The sequence below is a fragment of the Callorhinus ursinus genome, unplaced genomic scaffold (genome assembly GCF_003265705.2).
Source record: "Callorhinus ursinus isolate GAN/ISIS: 27379988/994484 unplaced genomic scaffold, GSC_fseal_2.0 scaffold21, whole genome shotgun sequence".
In the NCBI taxonomy this organism is placed as follows: Eukaryota; Metazoa; Chordata; class Mammalia; order Carnivora; family Otariidae; genus Callorhinus; species Callorhinus ursinus.
The window spans coordinates 15906766-15925897 of NW_027397083.1; the positions used below are offsets into that span (position 1 = coordinate 15906766).

The 19132-nt window shown below is 42.3% G+C and overlaps 1 protein-coding gene across 1 annotated transcript in view; it reads right to left on the reverse strand.

Moving 5' to 3' along the window:
* The window catches only part of KIAA1549L (KIAA1549 like), a 266072-nt gene that overhangs the window by 200473 nt on the left and 46467 nt on the right, over positions 1–19132 (reverse strand). The window lies entirely within an intron of this gene.

Genomic DNA, 19132 nt, shown 5'->3' on the forward strand with positions numbered 1-19132 from the left:
TATAAAGAGTATGGGACTCAACCCTCCCTTATTGCAGACCTGCGACCTTCTTCACTGCACAGTACCCTGAACTATGGTTCTATCTAATGCCAATGTGACATAAAAACACCTTCAAGGCAACAGAGATGCCAAAAATCACATCTCATTTCAAGTCCACAGGGAAAACTAAAATGTATTGCCACTGCAGCAGGGAAATATATTTTTTTAAAGATTTTATTTATTTATTTAATTGACAGAGAGAGAGAGAGAGAGAGACAGTGAGAGAGGGAACACAAGTAGAGGGAGAGGGAGTGGGAGAAGCAGGCTTCTGGCCAAGCAGGGAGCCTGATGCAGAACTTGATCCCAGGACCCTGAGATCATGACCTAAGCCAAAGGCGGACGCTTAACCAACTGAGCCACCCGGGCGCCCCGCAGGGAAATATATTTAAAAGATAAATGCATACAATATTGAGGACAAAGCTTAATAATGGGAAGGACATGCAACTCATGTTTCATATATAGCCACAGCACAAGAACATTTATCAACTAGCGGGGTTTTAAGTTCAGAAGTATCTGCAAGGGATGCTTCCTCTGGTATAGTTTTTTTAAGTGAATTATTACATAAAAGCAACTGCTGACAGATGCTTTTCTTACCTTGTAATTATACTTCTAGTTTCACGAACTACGTACAGAGACAAGCATCATCCAGAACTGTGGCCATGCTCTCGTACGTCTCCGTTCCTTTGCTTACGAGATCTCTTGTCTTGAATGCTCAGCTCATCCCCCGGCAAGCTTGGTTCATACAGCAAGGACTCTACATAGCCTTCTCTAACCACCTCTTTTCCCCACCTCAGGAAGACCTAGACATTTCCTCCCAAGTTCCCACGGCGTCTTCTGCATACTTCCATCACCTCACATCACTCTTACTCAACCACATCTTTACTAAGCCCCCAGTGTGTGCCAGGCATTATTCTGGGCACTGGGGGTATAATGATGTAAACACAGGCAAGGTTTCTGGAGTCTATATTCTTGAGGCTTATATTCTAGAGATGAACACAAGCAATAAGCGTAAAATACAATATAATGCCAAGTAGTGACTCATGCTATGAAGAAAAAGTAAAGAGGAATACACTACAGTTATGTGTGTGTGTGTCCACAAAACAGAAAGTGTGCTGGTCATCTTCTTAAGAGGCTGTTATTGCACAGTCCAAATGTAATTAATAAAATATTGATTAAGTCATATGGATGAGTGGATGGATGGGTAGACAAATGGACAAATGGACGAATGGATGGATGGATGCATTCATGGGCATCCTAAATACCACAAAGGTACTTTAGAGAGTAAATCCTTAAAGAATGTGAAATAATTCTCTTTCATTTGTGCATGCAAGTGCAACTGCCACAGTCTGTCATGACTACCACCACATCACTGTCATATAGTTAGGTCAGTACTGACATCATCACCACATGTGTGTTCCTGCCCTACCAGAGACTCTGCTCCAAGCCAACAGAGGTGCTTCAGGCTTCCAGGTATACTACGCTTATTCTGGCTTCTGAGCCTTTCCTCCTGAAGCTCCTTCTGCCTGAGACACTCCCTTTCCTCACATACCAAGCCGAAGTTCTTTTCTTTCAAGACCGAGCTCAAGCTTTGCCTCCTCTTTTCCCAACCAGACTGTGCTGCCACAAGAAGCCTCGTGTGGTATATCTGCATGGCAGCACTTTGCCCATGGTTACACGTATTCCTCCCCAGAGGTCTTCACCAGTCTCTAAGACAGTCCACAAGGGTCCCACCTCCTCCTACCCAAGCCTGTGTAGTCAGTCCCCTCCCATGTTGAATCAGGGCTGTGAGACCAATAGAATATAGCAGAGGTGATGGTGTTTGCTTTTTGAGGCTAAGTCATAGAAGAAACTGCAGTTTCTGGTTTGGCCTCTTCAATCACTTGCTCTGGGGAAAGCCAGATACTATATTGTGAGGACCCTCAAGCAGAGCCATGGAGACGCCCATGTGGAGAAGAACCAACTTGCCAGGCATATGAATGAGACACCTTAGAAATGCATCCTCCCACCCCACTCAAGCCTTCAGATGACTGCAGTTCTGGCAAATGTTTTGGCCGTAAGTTCATGAGAGATCCTGAGCAGAACCAACCCAGCTGATCCTGAATTCCTAATGCACAGAGACTGTGAGAAGTAAGTCATGTCTATCAGGGTTTCAAGCCACCAAATATTGGGAATTTGTTAGAAAGGAAGAAAGAACTAATACACCAGCTAACAGCCGAGTTCTTTGAAGACTGGAATTATGTCCCTGTTTAGCACCTATGGCAGTGCCTTGCACAGAGCAGGAGTTCCAAAGGTATTCAGGGGCTCAGTGAATGGTTTAAAAAAACATACACACACAAAACTGACATTTATTCAATCTTGATTATGCCAGGTACTGCCTGGGCACTTTACATCTGTTACCTTATTTAATCTTACAAAATAGGTACTTCTATCCCCATGTTAGCAATGAGAAAACTGAAGCACAAAGAAATTAAACAACTAGGTCAAGGTCACATAGGTGGCAAGAAATAGAGCCAGGATTTGAACCCAAGATCCCTAATTCAAGATATCATTCTTAGCCATTGTGCTAAATTAATTTCTGGTGATCAGCTACTTATGGAAGAGGACCTATCGAATTCATCTCTGCATCCCTCATGGGACACAAGTCCTCAACAACAAATATGGGGTAAGCAAATGAATGTGACCAGACATCCCATTCACGCTCGATTACGAATCCTTTCAATAACTGACACAAATGATTTCTTACGGAGTCCTGCTATTAACCAGCTTGTGTGTTCCTTCTGGATTAAAATCAAATTCTAAATATAAATTGAATTTCATTCTTAAAAGGCACTGTGAAATTTCACTGAACGGCTGTTACCCAATTTCTCTCTGATCCTCTCCCACCTACGGCCCCCACTGTTCTGCTGGCATTGTCTCCTCCACCAGCAACCACCCCCACAACAGAGGTTTGGGGACTAAACCACCACTCCAAGGAATGGTGCCCTCACCAGACACAGTCCTCCTTGGTTTCCTTCCATCACCTCTACTCTCCCCTTTGCCCCTAACCCAGCTGAGAACCACTGGGACTCAGGGTCTGGCTACCCCGCCTGCTCTGCTGTAGGAGGATTCAGGGCCCACTGCTTATCTCTGCATCTCCAGATTCACTCCTGGCAAGATCAAGAGTGACTCAGTCTTCCGCCATTTATTGTGCATCTGCTCTGCGCCAGGCATTGTGTGAGACACATACCTCCAGGGGCTCACAGACCAAGGAGAGTAGGAGGGGAGAACACAGACAGCTGCAAAACCATGTGTGTGCATGTAAGAAAGACACCAGGTCCCAGGAGAACACTCAGAGGACACGGGGCCACGTCATCCACACCCTGAAATCGTATTTGGAGCAAGCCTAAGTGTTGAGAATCTCTTCTTGGTGCACAGAGTAGTGTATTAATTAGTGAAATATGTTATTTGACAGGCATAATTAGTACATCTTCTTTATAAGCTTCATTTTAATATCAATACTGCTAGAAGCAAGGGCAATTCATTTTTTAATGAATTAGTTACAACCACTAAATACCCGCTCATGGCAAAACATTCAAATACAAATAGATATACAATGAGAACTCAGTCTCCTCATCAGCCTCCAGACCTCAAGTTACCCCTCTCTCAGAAATAATCGCTGCTACCAATTACTGGTGCCTCTTTCCAGAAATATCACCAGCTTTATTAATAGACACATTTTTACAAGTGAGAATGCACAGTGCACTCATCTACACCTTTCCTTCTCCATGTAATGACATATCGTAGAGTTCATTCTATCAGAGCACATGTATCTCTATCCTTTTTAATGGCTGCATAGGATATTACTATATAAATAAAACATAATGAATCAGTCCTCTAAAGATGTTCAATTAGATAGCCTCCAATGATTTGAAGCAGGTCAATGTTTTCTTTCACACTTAAAAGAACAATAAATAAACAGTATTTCATTCTATTGTGGCAGTTAAATAAATCACAGGCTTCCAAGATAAACTGATTCTGTTTATAGTCCCTTCTTTTTGTTTATTTTCTGAGGCCATTTTTAACATATAAGGCCAATAACCTCAGGTAGCACTGATCTTGTCTAATTTCATATTTTACCTAGAAACCCCATGGGTAAAAAACTAAGAACGTTAAGAGGCTCCCTTCCTAAGTACCATGTTGTTACCACAGCAGAAATGCATTACCCACATATACGTGACCAGATCACTGACTTACAGTGCTTCTCTAGAGCTAGTACAGCTCCATTTCCTCTTTTAAGAAATTGAGGAAATCAGCCATATCATAAAGGACTTTTTCTCATCAAGAATAGAGACATAATTTAAATATGTCACAGAGGTTAATTATCTAGGGGGTCTTATACATTCTTCAGGGTCTGTGAATAAAGCTGCATTTCAATGTATTTGGCTTCCTTTACAATTCTATGGATTTTAAGTATTAAAACCATAATTCTGAGAAGGATCCATAAACTTCACCAGACTGCCAAAGGGGCCCATGGCACCAAAAAAGGATGAGACTCTGACTACTAGTGAATTCCAGTCAATTGGGGGGTGCCAAGCAAAATCAACTACTTTAAGAAATGCAGCATCTTATCCATTCACTGTTCACACCTCTGAAAATTTCCTGACATATTTCATTAGCAGGAGCTGTTTCTAAATCAGGTAAAAGAGGCTCAATAAACCAAGCTCATTTACTGAGTTCTTGATTTGATAATTTAAGAACATTTCTTAGTGGGGCGCCTGGGTGGCTCAGTCGGTTAAGCGTCTGCCTTTGGCTCAGGTCGTGGTCCCGGGGTCCTGGGATCGAGCCCCGCATCGGGCTCCCTACTCCATAGGAAGCCTGCTTCTCCCTCCCCCACTCCCCCTGCTTGTGTTCCCTCTCTCGCTGTGTCTTTCTCTGTCAAATAAATAAATAAAATCTTAAAAAAAAAAGAACATTTCTTAGAAAAATAGCTTTCTCTCAAATAGCATTTGACTTCAAAACAGACCATTGGATGATCAGAATCTCTTGCATCAATTTTATTATCAAATATATTAATCACTTCTTTAAGGAAAAAAAAAACATTTTCAGCTTTTCTTTTTTCTCCATGCTTCCAATTTTAAAAGGTATGGATTTGTTTGAACACTTGAAGATACTAATTATTTGTTACTCCTTGACCTTTCTATATTCCTGATAAAAATTAGGCAAAATATTCTGTAATAATAACATGTCTTTAAAATGCAGTTTAATTGTAGAGAACAGTTGTATTCATGCCTTATATGATTGCTCTCACTTGTCACTAAAAGTCATTTTCAATCTCACACATATCTTAACAAATCACATGAGGACAACTGCTTTAGGTGGGTGTGAATGCTGTCTAACTCTGAACCCAAATTCAAGGGCTTCTCTACCATGTTGTCCTCACCACTGAATTAACCAACCACTTAATAATTAGGCGCTTTCATTCACCTGAGAGTGGGTAGATTCACCTTACAACACAGTGATGGAAGGATTAAAATATACAAATGTGTAAAGAGATGCAGGATTGAGTCCCTTGTATGGGTCACTGTGAATATTTTAAATGATGATAGTATTCACCACTATCTGAAATTATCTTAGGTATTTATTTGTTTCCTTGCTCTACACCACTGAAATGTAACCTCTGTGAGAGATGGGATCTTACTGTCTTGCTCATTCACTACTGTGTTGCAAACATCTAAAATACTGCCTAACACCTTTGTTTCTGCAAAAAGATGGGTGAAGAAGCCTCTTCTAATACAAATCAATTAAAGAAAGGGATAAAATATATTCTTTAAAACTCTGGTTTAGGGGAACCTGGGTGGCTCAGTCAGTTAAGCATCTGCCTTCGGCTCAAGTCATGATCCCAGGATCTGGGATCAAGAACCCCTGTCAGGCTCCCTGCCCAGCGGGGAGTCTGCTTCTCCCTCTCCTTCTGGCCCCACCCCCGCCCCGCTCATGCTCACTCTCTCTCTCAAATAATAAAATCTTTAAAAAAAAAATCTGGTTTAACACATGGTTGAGGTTGCAATAAAGGGAGAAGGTTGGAAGCCAGAAACGAGAAGAAAGAGAAATTTTACTGTGTAACGCAAAGCTAGCATTTGGCCCAGGACGTCAGCTGACCTAAGAGCCTGGGTTTTTACAAAGTGCTTCGGTTTGTGGACCTGAGGACAAAGCCTAGGGCTTGATCGTGGTGATAGACCAGATCAAGTACCCCTTTCCAAAACGCCACAGTGCTCAAATGGAAACCACCTCAGAGAATGAGGCAGGAAAAAAAAAAAAATCCAGTCCTTCAGAAGGAGACTTATTATCTATCCTGGCCTTGGCGAGGCAGAAAAAAAGTATCTCCTAAGAATCCCTAACCAAAAGCCCACACTCATTCACATATGTGTAGGGCCAGAATTCACGCTACCAGTGTGGCTTGGAAGAATAGTAACCACCACCACTGAGCTGAAAATGTGACTAAAATAGCCCTTGGTTGTCATTACACTATGGCTGGAGCAAAATCCAAATCCTTTCTCTCTGGAGAAAGACACTTCAAACACAGGACTCTGATAATTCCCACAGAAAGTTTCAAGGAACATGAGCTCACAATTAACAAACAAACAAACAAACAAAAAAACCCACTAGGGACGTCTGGGTGGCTCAGTTGGTTAAGTGTCTGCCTTTAGCTCAGGTCACGATCCCGGGGTCCTGGGATCCAGCCCCGCGTCAGGCTCCCAGCTCAGCGGGGAGCCTGCTTCTCCCTCTGCCTGCCGCTCCCCCTGCTTGTACTCTCTCTCTCTCTCTCTCTGACAAATAAATAAATAAAATCTTAAAAAAAAAACAACACTAAAAATAAGAGTAAACAAGTCACTATGAGTGAGAATTATCAGAAAAGTGGAGATATTGCAATGATCAGATACAGAATATGCCATAATTAAGTTTAACATGTATAAAGAAATAATAGAAGTGATTAAAGATATGATGAAGACAACTGAGTAAGCTGTTTTTAAAAAGAGCCAAATAGAACTTCTAAAATAGAAAATATGATAATGAAAACCAAAACACAGGTAAGTAGCATATTCGACACAGCCAAAGACAGAATGTATTAACCTTAAAACAGATTTGAGGAAATTACCTAGAATGCAGCCCGGAAAGGACAGTTAACATACATTTTAAAAGCTAAGTAATATGAAGGACAAAGTGAGAAGGTTTAACATATGTCTAATCAGATTTCCGGAAAGGAGAAAAATAAGGTGATTGAGAGAGAAGTTATATTCAAATAAATAAGGGCTAACAATTTGTTTAATTAATTAAAGACATGAATTCTCAGATTGAAGACATACATTAAATCCCAAGCAGAATAAATAAAAAGAAACCAATATCTAGACATCAAAAATTTCAACACTTAGTGAAATTGAAGAAACCCAAATCATGGAGAAGGGAGTAACAACACTCAGAGACCAGACAGATCACTGACGAAGACTGAGCTGACTTCTCTGCATCAAGAATGAAAGTAAAATGACATCTTCAAAGAGCTGAGAGAAAATAACTGTCAATCGGGAATAAGCAAAACTAGCTCTCAAAACAAGGGTGAGATAAAGACATTTTCAAGCAAACAGACAGACAGAGGTCATCACTAATATATCCTCACTAAAGGAATTTTAAAAGAATGTATAGTTAACCCTTGTTCTTTCTTTGTTTTTTACTTTTTTAGAAGTTTTTATTTTTTATACTCTTTTATTATTATTGTTATGTTAATCACCATACATTACATCATTAGGTTTTGATGTAGTGTTCCATGATTCATTGTTTGCATATAACACGCAGTGCTCCATGCAGTACATGCCCTCTTTAATACCCATCACCAGGCTAACCCATCCCCCCACCCCCCTCCCCTCTAGAACCCTCAGTTTGTTTCTCAGAGTCCATAGTCTCACATGGTTCATCTCCCCCTCCGATTCCCCCCCCACTTCATTCTTCCCTTCCTGCTATCTTCTTCTTCTTTGTTTTTTTAATATATAATGTATTATTTGTTTCAGAGGTACAGGTCTGTGATTCAACAGTCTTACACAATTCACAGCGCTCACCATAGCACTTACCCTCCCCAATGTCTATCACCCAGCCACCCCACCCCTCCCACCCCCCACCACTCCAGCAACCCTCAGTTTGTTTCCTGAGATTACGAATTCCCCATATCAGTGAGATCATATGTCACATGTCTTTCTCTGATTGACTTATTTCGCTCAGCATAATACCCTCTAGTTCCATCCATGTCATTGCAAATGGCAAGATTTCGTTTCTTTTGATGGCTGCATAATATTCCATTGTGTATATATACCACATCTTCTTTATCTATTCATCTCTCGATGGACATCTTGGCTCTTTCCATAGTTTGGCTATTGTGGACATTGCTGCTATAAACATCGGGGTACACATACCCCTTCAGATCCCTACATTTGCATCTTTGGGGTAAATACCCAGTAGTACAATTGCTGGGTCATATGGTAGCTCTATTTTCAACTTTTTGAGGAACCTCCATACTGTTTTCCAGAGTGGCTGAACCAGCTTGCATTCCCATCAACAGTATTGGAGGGTTCCCCTTTCTCCGCATCCCCGCCAACATCTGTCGTTTTCTGACTTGTTAATTTTAGCCATTAAGAATGTATAGTTAACCCTTGAACAACATGGGGGTTTTAGGGATGCTGACCTCCACATAGTCAAAAATCTGCGTGTAATTTTTGACTTCCCAAAAGTTTAACTACGGAGAGCCAGAAACTTCACCAATAACACAGTTGATTAACACGTATTTTCTATGTTATATATATTACATACTGAATTCTTACAATAAAGTAAGCTAAAGAAAATGTTATTAAGAAGATCATAAGGAAGAGGGGCGCCTGGGTGACTCAGTTGGCTAAGCGTCTGCCTTCAGCTCAGGTCATGATCCCAGGGTCCTGGGATCCAGCCCCGTGTCAGGCTCCCTGATCAGCGGGGAGTCTGCTTCTCCCTCTCTTCTGACCCTCCGCCGTATCCCCATCTCCACCCCTGCTCTTGTGTGCACTCTCTCTCTCTCTCTCCAATAAAAAAATTAAATCTTAAAAAAACCCCTCAGAACAGGCATACTAAAACAAAAAAGATCGTAAGGAAGTGAAAATACATTTACAGCACTGTACTGTATTTATCAAAGAAAATCTGTGTTACTGTAAGTAGACCTGCCCAGTTCAAACCCATGTTGTTCAAGGGTCAACTATACTCAGAAACAAGGATGGTGATTCAGAAGGAAGATCTGAAATGTCAGAATATTTAAGCAGCTAAGTGTAAAAGCTTAGAGTTGGCTAAATCTTCTCTCCTTGAGTCTACCTAATGAGTTAAGAGACTTGTCCAAACTATGCTAACTAGAAAGGGGAGGCTAGCTGGGGCTTATTACTCACAAATGGGATAAACTGGACATGACTAACCACGAATTGCCCAACTAAGAAATGTGGGATATAACTTATTCTTTCATTTTCATGCAAAAATTCTCCATAATATAAGGGAATTCTACATGCAAATGAAATCAAACTCTTCGGGGTAAGGACCAGAATTTAAATTTCCAAAGGAATGTTTATTTCACCCAACTGTGAGATTATTATTAGGCCCTCTCTTGTTCAATAATTCCCACCTTCTTTCTGGGACTTGTTATCTCACAAATGAATGACACACGGTGATTGGGATTAACCAGGCCCACAAACTAAATCATGAAGATTTTCCTTCTCAGGATTAGAATTCATTTCAGATGGTTGGGAGAGAAACTGGAAGAGTCAGAAATGCAGCCAGTTCAGAGAAAAGGGCTGTGTGGAGGTTTTTTTGTTTTGTTTTGTTTTTTTAAGCTCTAAATCACTAACGGACCATAACATGTTCAGAAATGACCAGTTACCAGCACTTGATGGATCTGATAGGTCTGTGCAAAACAAGAATCACCATTTCAAAGAGCCCCAAGGTTACATCTTAAGGGATCTTCAAATCCCTCCACTTTGATCACAAAGATGCTGAGAGAGGCAAAGGGCAACAGAAGAACGCTTCTCACCCCGGAAATGGTGCTTTCAGGAGCTACAGCAAAGTAATGAGTGCCTTCCAACTAAAAGTGTGACCCATACACCTGGTTCTCTGAGTGAAGTTTCTGGAACTGAATCCAGATAAAATAAGGATTAGGAGGTAAGAAGCTGGGATAAAAACCAGGAATGGGACCTTAAGTCTGTGCCTAAACTGGTGGCCAGCTTGACCGTTGCCAGTCGGCTTAGTAAAGCCAGTGGAATCGGTAAACCACCAGCTTAACTGATTTTCCCTCCGGAAATGACCAGGAATTTGACTTAACTAACCAAATTCTACTATCTCTCTTGAAATAGTGTAGTCCCTCTAAAATGATCCATGTGAACCAAATCTCTGTCCAAAAACAAAAACAAAAACAAAAAAAATCAAGAAAGGAAAAAAGATCTGTACAGTTGGACACCAACAGTGGAAAATCAGGGACAGGGACGGCGCAGGGGACAGTGGCCTGGACAGGGCTGAAGAGGGGCAAGCAGGTGGTAGGGGGCCAGCTGGACATGCCCAGTTCAGACAAGGAATCCATGATGTAAAGTAGGACCAGGAAAGAGGCCCCTTTATCCAGTCTGGGCATATCCACAGAAGGGGATGGATGCTCTATAATACAGTCAGAGCTGGTGACTAGAGGTGTGGGAGCTAGGTGGGAAAGAGCAGGCAGGTGAAGGTCTTTACAACAAGCAGCTCAAGGCCAGTCAAGGCAGGCCTTACTGTAGGAGGTGGGGGGATTTGCAGGAGTTCTTTATCAGGGGCTTTCAACGTGGCATGCATGGACAAGCACTTCTCCTTACAACCACTCTGTGAGGTACAAAGTATAATTCCCATTTTACAAAGGAGGAAAGGTTCAGAGAGGTGATGCAGTGTGTCTCCTTGGTAAGTAGCAGAGTCACGATTCAAACCCAGAACGGTCTGGCTTCAATGCCAACAGTTGCTATGACCCCATACCTCCTGGTCCGGGGCCCTTCAATCTCCTTCAGGGCTGCATCCCTGTGATCATGCTCTTCAATACATGCCCTTTTCTCTCCCATCATCTCTTAACTCATTTATTCTTTTTTAATCTTGGCTAAGAGGAGGTAAAAGCCTTTTTTCCATTCACATCCATGAAAGACCATCACCCCAGAGTAAATCCACTTAGTCAAGCTAATCCATTTTTTAAATAATGTGCATATATGAGAGTGCTCTAAAAAGTTTGAAGTGCTTTAGCAATGGAAGGTAGTGTTATTAAAACAATTACTACACTCATGCACATAGGCCAACTCATTGGAGAACCTTCTAGTACTGGAATACAATGGCCAAGTTATAATGCTGACAAGGTGAGACAGCTACAGCTACCGCGCAGAGCACTGGAGTCAACAATTCAGGTGTAGAACTGAAGTTAACTTCTTTCCTTTCATAACTGAAATGTCCAAGATGCAGAGGATGCCCCATGTGGGAGCTGAAGGACTCCAGGGAGCGGGGCCAGCTGTCAGGAGACCTGGGTTCAAATCCAGTTCTGCCTCTACCTGGTTGGCTGGACACTGAGGCTCGACACCGGACTCCACTTCCCTCCTCCCTCGCCCTTCCTGCCCCATCTGTCACCTCCCCTGAAAGGTAGTTTGCTGTACCAACTAGGAGTGAGCATTTGGGGAGCCAGACTGCCTGCATTTGTGTTCTGCCTCCACTATGACCAGTTGTAACACTGGACAAGTTACCCAACCCTTCTCTACATCTGTGTCCTCGTCTCCGCAACGGATAAAAACAGTACCTACCTGTGACAGTTAATTTTATGTGTCAACTTGACTGGGCCACAGGGTGCCCAGATATTTGACTCGACATTATTCTGGGTGTGTCCGTGACAGTGTTCCTGGATGAGATTAACACTTGAATCTTTAGACTGAATAAAGAAGATTGCCCTCCCCAAGGTGGGTGGGCTTCATTCTCTCTGTTGAAGGCTTGAATAAAATAAAAGGCTGAGTAAGAAAGAAGTCACTCTCTGCCTGACTGCATTCGAGCTGGGACACTCGTCTTCTGCCTTTTCACTCAGACTCGGATGGGACCTAAACCATCAGCTCTCCTGGGTCTCCAGCTTGCCAACTGCAGATCCTGGACTATTCAGCCTCCATAAGCAAATGAGCCATTTCCTTACCATAAATCTCTAGATACAGAGACGTGTAGGTGTAAGGATAAGTAAGGCAAGGTATAAGGGAATACATACATATGTATGCATCCTATTGGTCCTGCCTCTCTGGAGAGCCCAGACTACAAGACCTCCGAGTTACTTAAGAATTAAATTAGACAGTACTCTTTGGACAAAACCTAGCACATCATATGACCTCAATAAATATTATATTTGACCACTAGACACTGAACACCCCAGTCCTGTGAGTCTAATTAAAAGAACCATAAAATGTGTAGAAACAAAATGGTTTTTTAAAAGCTACAGAGCTATACAAATTTAGGTCACTTTACCTGCCACCACAAGTTTCTTCATTTTCCTTTCTGAAATATATGTGGGATTTATAGAGACACCATAACTATGGTGACGTCTATGAAAACACTCCCCCCCCAAACAAACAAACAACAACAACAAAAAAACAATCCTGATGCCAGGGTCTAAATTACATCCCCATTTGCTTCCTCACCTAAAGAAATTTTACTGCCTCTTCCAAAAGCAAATGTCCATCCCATTCCTATTCAGGTGGCCTTTGAATCTTCTGAACTTAATTAGAGCAAATCAAGACACTAATCCTCAGACATTCGCACGTGGGGTTAATTAACCAGATACAGCGCAACTCTTGCCGTGCAAATCAGAGCACGCCCTGGAAAGGCCAAAACGAAAGGGAACATCATTCTATGCGTAAGAAAGCAAGATGAAATACACAAATCTTGGGCTTTTCCAAGTAACCTTTTACTTTTCCAGTTTCCAGAAATAATACTGTTCTTCTTCTGGCCATTTCTAGGAAATAAAATAACAAGCCACGATTTACATTGCAGGCTGACATCATTCCTTCTATCTTTTCAAAATCAAAAGATGACATGGACAGTTCATCAGAGCAACTTTCTTCTGAGAAAGTCGATCACACATTACACATTATATGTGGCTTTATTATACATTACACATTATAGTGGCTTTCAAATTAAATGTCAAATGGGACCTTTTTTGTTGAAATCTATTTAACCACAAACTATTCGAATAACTGAAGACTCTGTCCAAGAATGCCCGTGTTATTGTGAGCTGAGATCATGGAAACAGGAGGAAAAGTACTTTGATTTCCATTTAGAACATATTTACACCTATTTTCAAAGACATCATTGAAGCTGAGCCCTGATTGTAAGTCACCATGAGGCAGGGTCAAGTGAAGGAGATTTCCCTGGTGCTACTTCAAAGGTTCATTCAACAAATATTAATTGGCCACCTCTCATGTGAGCAGCATGGTGCTAGGTGTTTGGGTCTACAATGGCAAACAAAACACAAAGAGCCTCTGCCTTCTCAGAGCTGCTTCTGACAGAGTCAAAGTAAGTGTGGTCCTAGAACATGACGGAGGCCACCTAAGCAACCCGACAGGATGCTGACCTCCCAAAGGGCACAGCAGGAATCACCCGGGGAATTGGGACAAAAGCGGAGAAAGAGGAGGCCTCAGTGGTTGCAACAGCTCTAGGAGAAACACCACACTTTGCTTATAAGCACGGAACTGTGTAGAAATACTCAAATGTAAAACCACTTTTCAAAATCAAAGAAGAAATAACTGGCCAGATCTTACCTAATGAGTTTCCCAACCATACCCTCAGGATAAATTCAGGCCTTTTGTATGTACATTTTTCCTATATGCTGAAATGCTCTTTAGTCAAGGGTAAGAGACTCAGGTTACGTAATATTCACCACCCCCATCACCCTAAATATGACTTACAAATAAAATACAAATAAAAGTCTGTTCCAGCACTTCCCAAAAGTATTTTGTGAAATATAGGCCCTATGGGTTTAAAAAAAAGGGCGGGGTGAGGGAATACTGCAAAAATATCCTCTTCTTAGAGATTTATAATGGACAGTTACATATTCCAAAGGAGAAAAACCCCAAGTATCCATGTTTTTGTATCAGGTATAGTTGTAAACAATGGGACTAAAGCAGTAAACAAAAAAACAAAATCCCTGCTTTCATGAGGGTTGATATTTTAATAGGGGAAACCAAGCAATAAATAAGTGCTAAGGGAAAAAATAAAGCAAAGGAAGGGAGATCAGAAGAGGGAAGAGGACGTTATTATTTTACATAAGGTGATCAACAGAGACCTCACTGACAAAGGGACATTTGGGCCAAGTTAGGGAGAAAGCCATGTGGCTTTCAGGAGGAAGAGCATTCTAGGTGGAGGAAGCAATATGTGCAAAGGACCTGAGGCAGGTGTGTGTTCAGCAGTTTTGAGGCACAGCAAAGACTCCAGCATTGCCGGAGTGGTATGAGCAAGGTGGGGAGTGAGAGACAAGGTGGAAGAGGAAGCCAGGGCTAATTAAATCATATAGAGATTTTTGGCTCCAACTTGGAGTAAAACAAGGTGCAATTGGAGGCTTCAGAGCAGAACTATAACATGAGATCTGACTCACAATTTAACAGGATCTCTCTGGTTGCTGTGTTTCATGCAGTCTAGATGGTGGCAGAGGGAAGGAGAGAAACAAGGAGACCAGTTTGTAGGGTACTTCAAAATTCCAGCTGAGGGGCTCCTGGGTGGCTCAGTCAGTTAAGCGTCTGCCTTTGGCTCAGGCCATGATCCCAGGGTCCTGGGATCGAGCCCCGCATCGGGCTCCCTGCTCAGCGGAGAGCCTGCTTCTGCCTCTCCCTCTGTCGGCTGCTCTGCTTACTTGTGTCCTCTCTCTATCTCTGTTAAATAAATAAATAAAAATCTTAAAAAGAAATTCCAGTTGAAAAATTATGGTGGTTTGGAACAGGGTGAATACAGTGAAGGCTGTGAGACATGATCAAAGTCTGGATATATTATGGAGGTAAAGCCAGGTGGAGGAGGTAAAAGAGAGGTCAAGGACAACTCCAAGATTTCTGGCCTGAACAGCTGGAAGGATGGAGTCACCCAGGAAAGTGGAGACAGAAAGACAAGAGGTATGAAAGCTGAGCTGTGAGGAAGTTTAAGGCTTAGAGGTCATGAAGATGAGGAGGGACCAACAAAGAACACTGAGAGGAACTAAGAAAGATGGGATCTGGGAAGCCAAGTGAAGAAAGCATCTCAGGTAGGAAGGAGTGATCCTCCCTTAAATGTTGCTGTGAGGACAATAAAATGAGGACTGAGAACAGACCACTGGGTTTGACCAAATGGGAGGCCACTGGCGACCTTGATAAAAGTAACTTTTGTGGAATGATAAGGACAAAAGTCTGATTAAAGTGGATTCAAGAAAGAATGGGAAACTCAACAACAACAACAAACAACCCAATGAAAAAATGGGCAAAGGACTTAAATAGACTTTTCTCCAAAGATACAGAAAATGGCCAACAAGCACATGAAAAGATGTTCAATGTCATTAGCCATTAAGGAAATGCAAATTGAAACCATAATGAGTAAAAAAAAAAAAAAAAACCCATAATGAGATACCACTTCATATCTACCTGGGTGGCTATTGGAAGAAAATCAGGAAATATCCAATATTGATACGGATATAAGGAAATTGAAATGCTTGTACATTGCTGGCAGTAATGTAAAATGGTCCAGTCACTTGGCCCAAGCCACCAAACAGTTCAGCAGTGACTCAAAAACCAAAACATAGAACTACCATATGACCCAGCAATTCCACTCCTAGGGATTTGCCCCAAAGTACAGAGAACAGATACTGAGAAAAATACTTATACATGAATGTTCACAGTAGCACTATTCACAATAGCCAAAAGGTAGAAACAACCCAAATGTCCATCCATGAATGAATAAACAAAATGTGCCATATATATATATACACAATGGGATCTTATGAAACAAAAGGTAAATAAATTCTGACACATGTCACAACATGGATGAACCATGAAAACATTATGTAGGCGAAAGAAGGTCAACATATTGTATGAGCCCATTTTATAAAATATACAAAATAGGTAAATCCACAGACAGAAAACAGATTGGTTGTTGCCAGAGGCTAGGGGGAGGGGAGGACAGAGGGGGAGCACGTAACCAGCAAGGGGAGGGGGGCACTTTGGGAATGACAAGAAGGCTTTGGAACTAGATGGAGCTGGTAACTGCACAACACCATGGATGTACTGAATTGTACATATTAACATATTAAAATGGTTAGTTTTAAGTTAAGTGAATTTCACCTCAATTTTTAAAAAAGAGCAAGAAAGAGACATAAGGAATTGGAGACAGTCTGAAAGAAGACTCTTCCAAGGAGGTTGGCTGGAGAGGGGACGAGGTTCAGAGGAGCAGCTGAGGGGGGATGTGTGGTCAACGCGGGGCTTCTCTCACGTGGAAGATAGAGCACATGCCCATCTGCATGGGGAGAGAGGGGACTAGAGGGAGAACTGCTGGTAGGAGGGCCTCAGTCTCATGCACAAGAGTCAAAGGTGCTTCATCCTTACCAAGAGAGGAGGCAGGATTCGAGCAGCTTGGTCACGGCAGCCGTGGGGGCTTGCGGAAATTCTCTGTTGGAATAGAGTTTTGGTTTTTTTTAGGAGATGTGGGGATGTTATGAGTGGGGAGAAGGTGTGAAGCAGTTATCCCAGAGAGTGGGTGCATGCCTGGATAAGGCAACAGGGCAGCACTGCTAGGCAGCTTGAACAGCCCATTTAAGGTGAATGGGAATAAACCGATGGGACTAGTCAGCCCGGTTGTGTGGTGTTCTCCAAATGCATTTGGTTGACTGGGGAAAGGTGGAGAGCTATATAATTTATCGATCCCTAAGTTCCCCCAAAGATACCTGACCATGGAAGCCTATTAATAGCCCCCAAAAAGCCTACATAAAAGTCTAGTCAACACACAGATAACAGAGGATAGGAAAATAGTACCCCTAAATCCTCTTTTCTATGCAGTGCAAGCATACATGATAAGGCGGGGCAGGTCTCGAGGCCCAGCAGGGGCATGTAGGCATTCTTGAACTGGCCAGAAGGGCCCCTGTGAGGGAGAGCAGAATGGTTCAGCTGTCAGAGTCTGAGCTTTGGAGTCAGATTTCCACTCCAGCTGAGTGATCTTGGGCAAATGAGTCTCTCTGAGATGTATCATAAAATGGGGGAGCTATTACCTGCCTTTCAAGGATGTTTTAAGGATTGATGATAAGCACTTAGCACTCAAGTTTCGAGCATATAACAGGCATCCAATCAAAGGAGGTAACTATCATTATTAGCCAGTCAGATCTGCCAGATCAACCCGATGAAAGATGATACCACCAAAACGCCGTCAACCCGGAGGGCCCAAACACCTGTGTACTTGGATGGTCTCTGGGGAACCTCAAAGAGTTAACACAACTCCCTCTCAATTTACAGTGAGGAACTTCACCAGTCCAGAGAGATCTTGACTGCTTCAGCTCAAGAGTGGACTGGTGTTTCTAGCTCCTAAGTTAATGTGCAGAAAAGAAGCACCCTCCACTTCCTATAAAACAGTAAACTTCACAAAAGCTGCCATGCATCCCAGTATCGTGTTTTTAACTTTTTAGACTTACAGAACATCACAAAAACGGTACAGAGAGTTCAGTACCCTTCAGCCAGCTTCCTCCAACGTTAATATCTTACATGACCATGATACAACTGCCCGAACCAGGAAAATAACTCTGATAAATGACTACTAACGACTTGACAGACCTTATTTGAATGCTGCTAGCTTTGCCTCTAATGTTCTTTTTCTCATGCAGGATCCAATCCTGGATCTCACACACACATTTAATTCTCAAGTCTTGTTAGCCTCTGCCAACCTGTGACAGTTCCTCGGTCTTTGTCTTTCATAGCCTTGACATCTGCCAAGAGAACTGGTCAGGTCTTTTGCAGAATGTCCCTCGATTTGGTTGTGTCTGATGTTTTCTCATGATGGAGCGAGATTGGGCATTTTGAGTAAGAATCCCCCAGAGAGGATGTTTTGCCCTTCTCAGTGCCTCACAACACAGGGCACATCACAAAAGAGTTGATACATCCCCTTCCTGGTGCTATCACCCTTGATCTTTTGGCGAAGGTGGTGTTTGCCCAGTTTCCACACCCCTATCATATTTGATACAGTGTAAAACAGAATCCCAGCCTTTCTCCTAGTCATAATAGAAGAAAGTAGATGTTTCCGTTCACATTCCAGCATCTGTACACCAATAAATGTAATTGTACTCAGCACCCAAAGGGTTTACTTTTATTTCTTTCTTTTGGTTATATTGTAGGTTATTTTATCCCCAAATATGTTTAAAAGAGGAAAAGAAGAGTTTTAGTTACACCCCCCAGCCATACCCAGAATCCCTTTGCAACCAAAGTACCCCCAAGTCCCACATGAGAATTCAGGTATCAAAAGTATCAATAATAGGGCGCCTGGGTGGCTCAGTTGGTTAAGCGACTGCCTTCGGCTCAGGTCATGATCCTGGAGTCCCGGGATCGAGTCCCACATCGGGCTCCCTGCTCGGCGGGGAGTCTGCTTCTCCCTCTGACCCTCTTCCCTCTTGTGCTCTCTATCTCTCATTCTCTCTCTCTAATAAACAAATAAAATCTAAAAAAAAAAAAAAAGTATCAATAATAAAGATCATCAACCCCATGATGAGCACCACATTCAAGGTTCTTTACATACATAATCACTACTCTCAGAATTCTGAGGATATATGTTATTAGCTGCACTTGAGGCAATGAGGAAAGCTCAGAGAGTTTTAAGTACTTTAACTCATATTCAAGCCTAATATAGGGGCGCCTGGGTGGCTCAGTTGGTTAAGCGACTGCCTTCGGCTCAGGTCATGATCCAGGAGTCCCTGGATCGAGTCCCGCATCGGGCTCCCTGCTCAGCAGAGAGTCTGCTTCTCCCTCTGACCCTCCCCCCTCTCATGTGCGCGCTCTCTCTCTCTCTCTCTCTCTCATTCTCTCTGTCTCAAATAAAAAAAAAA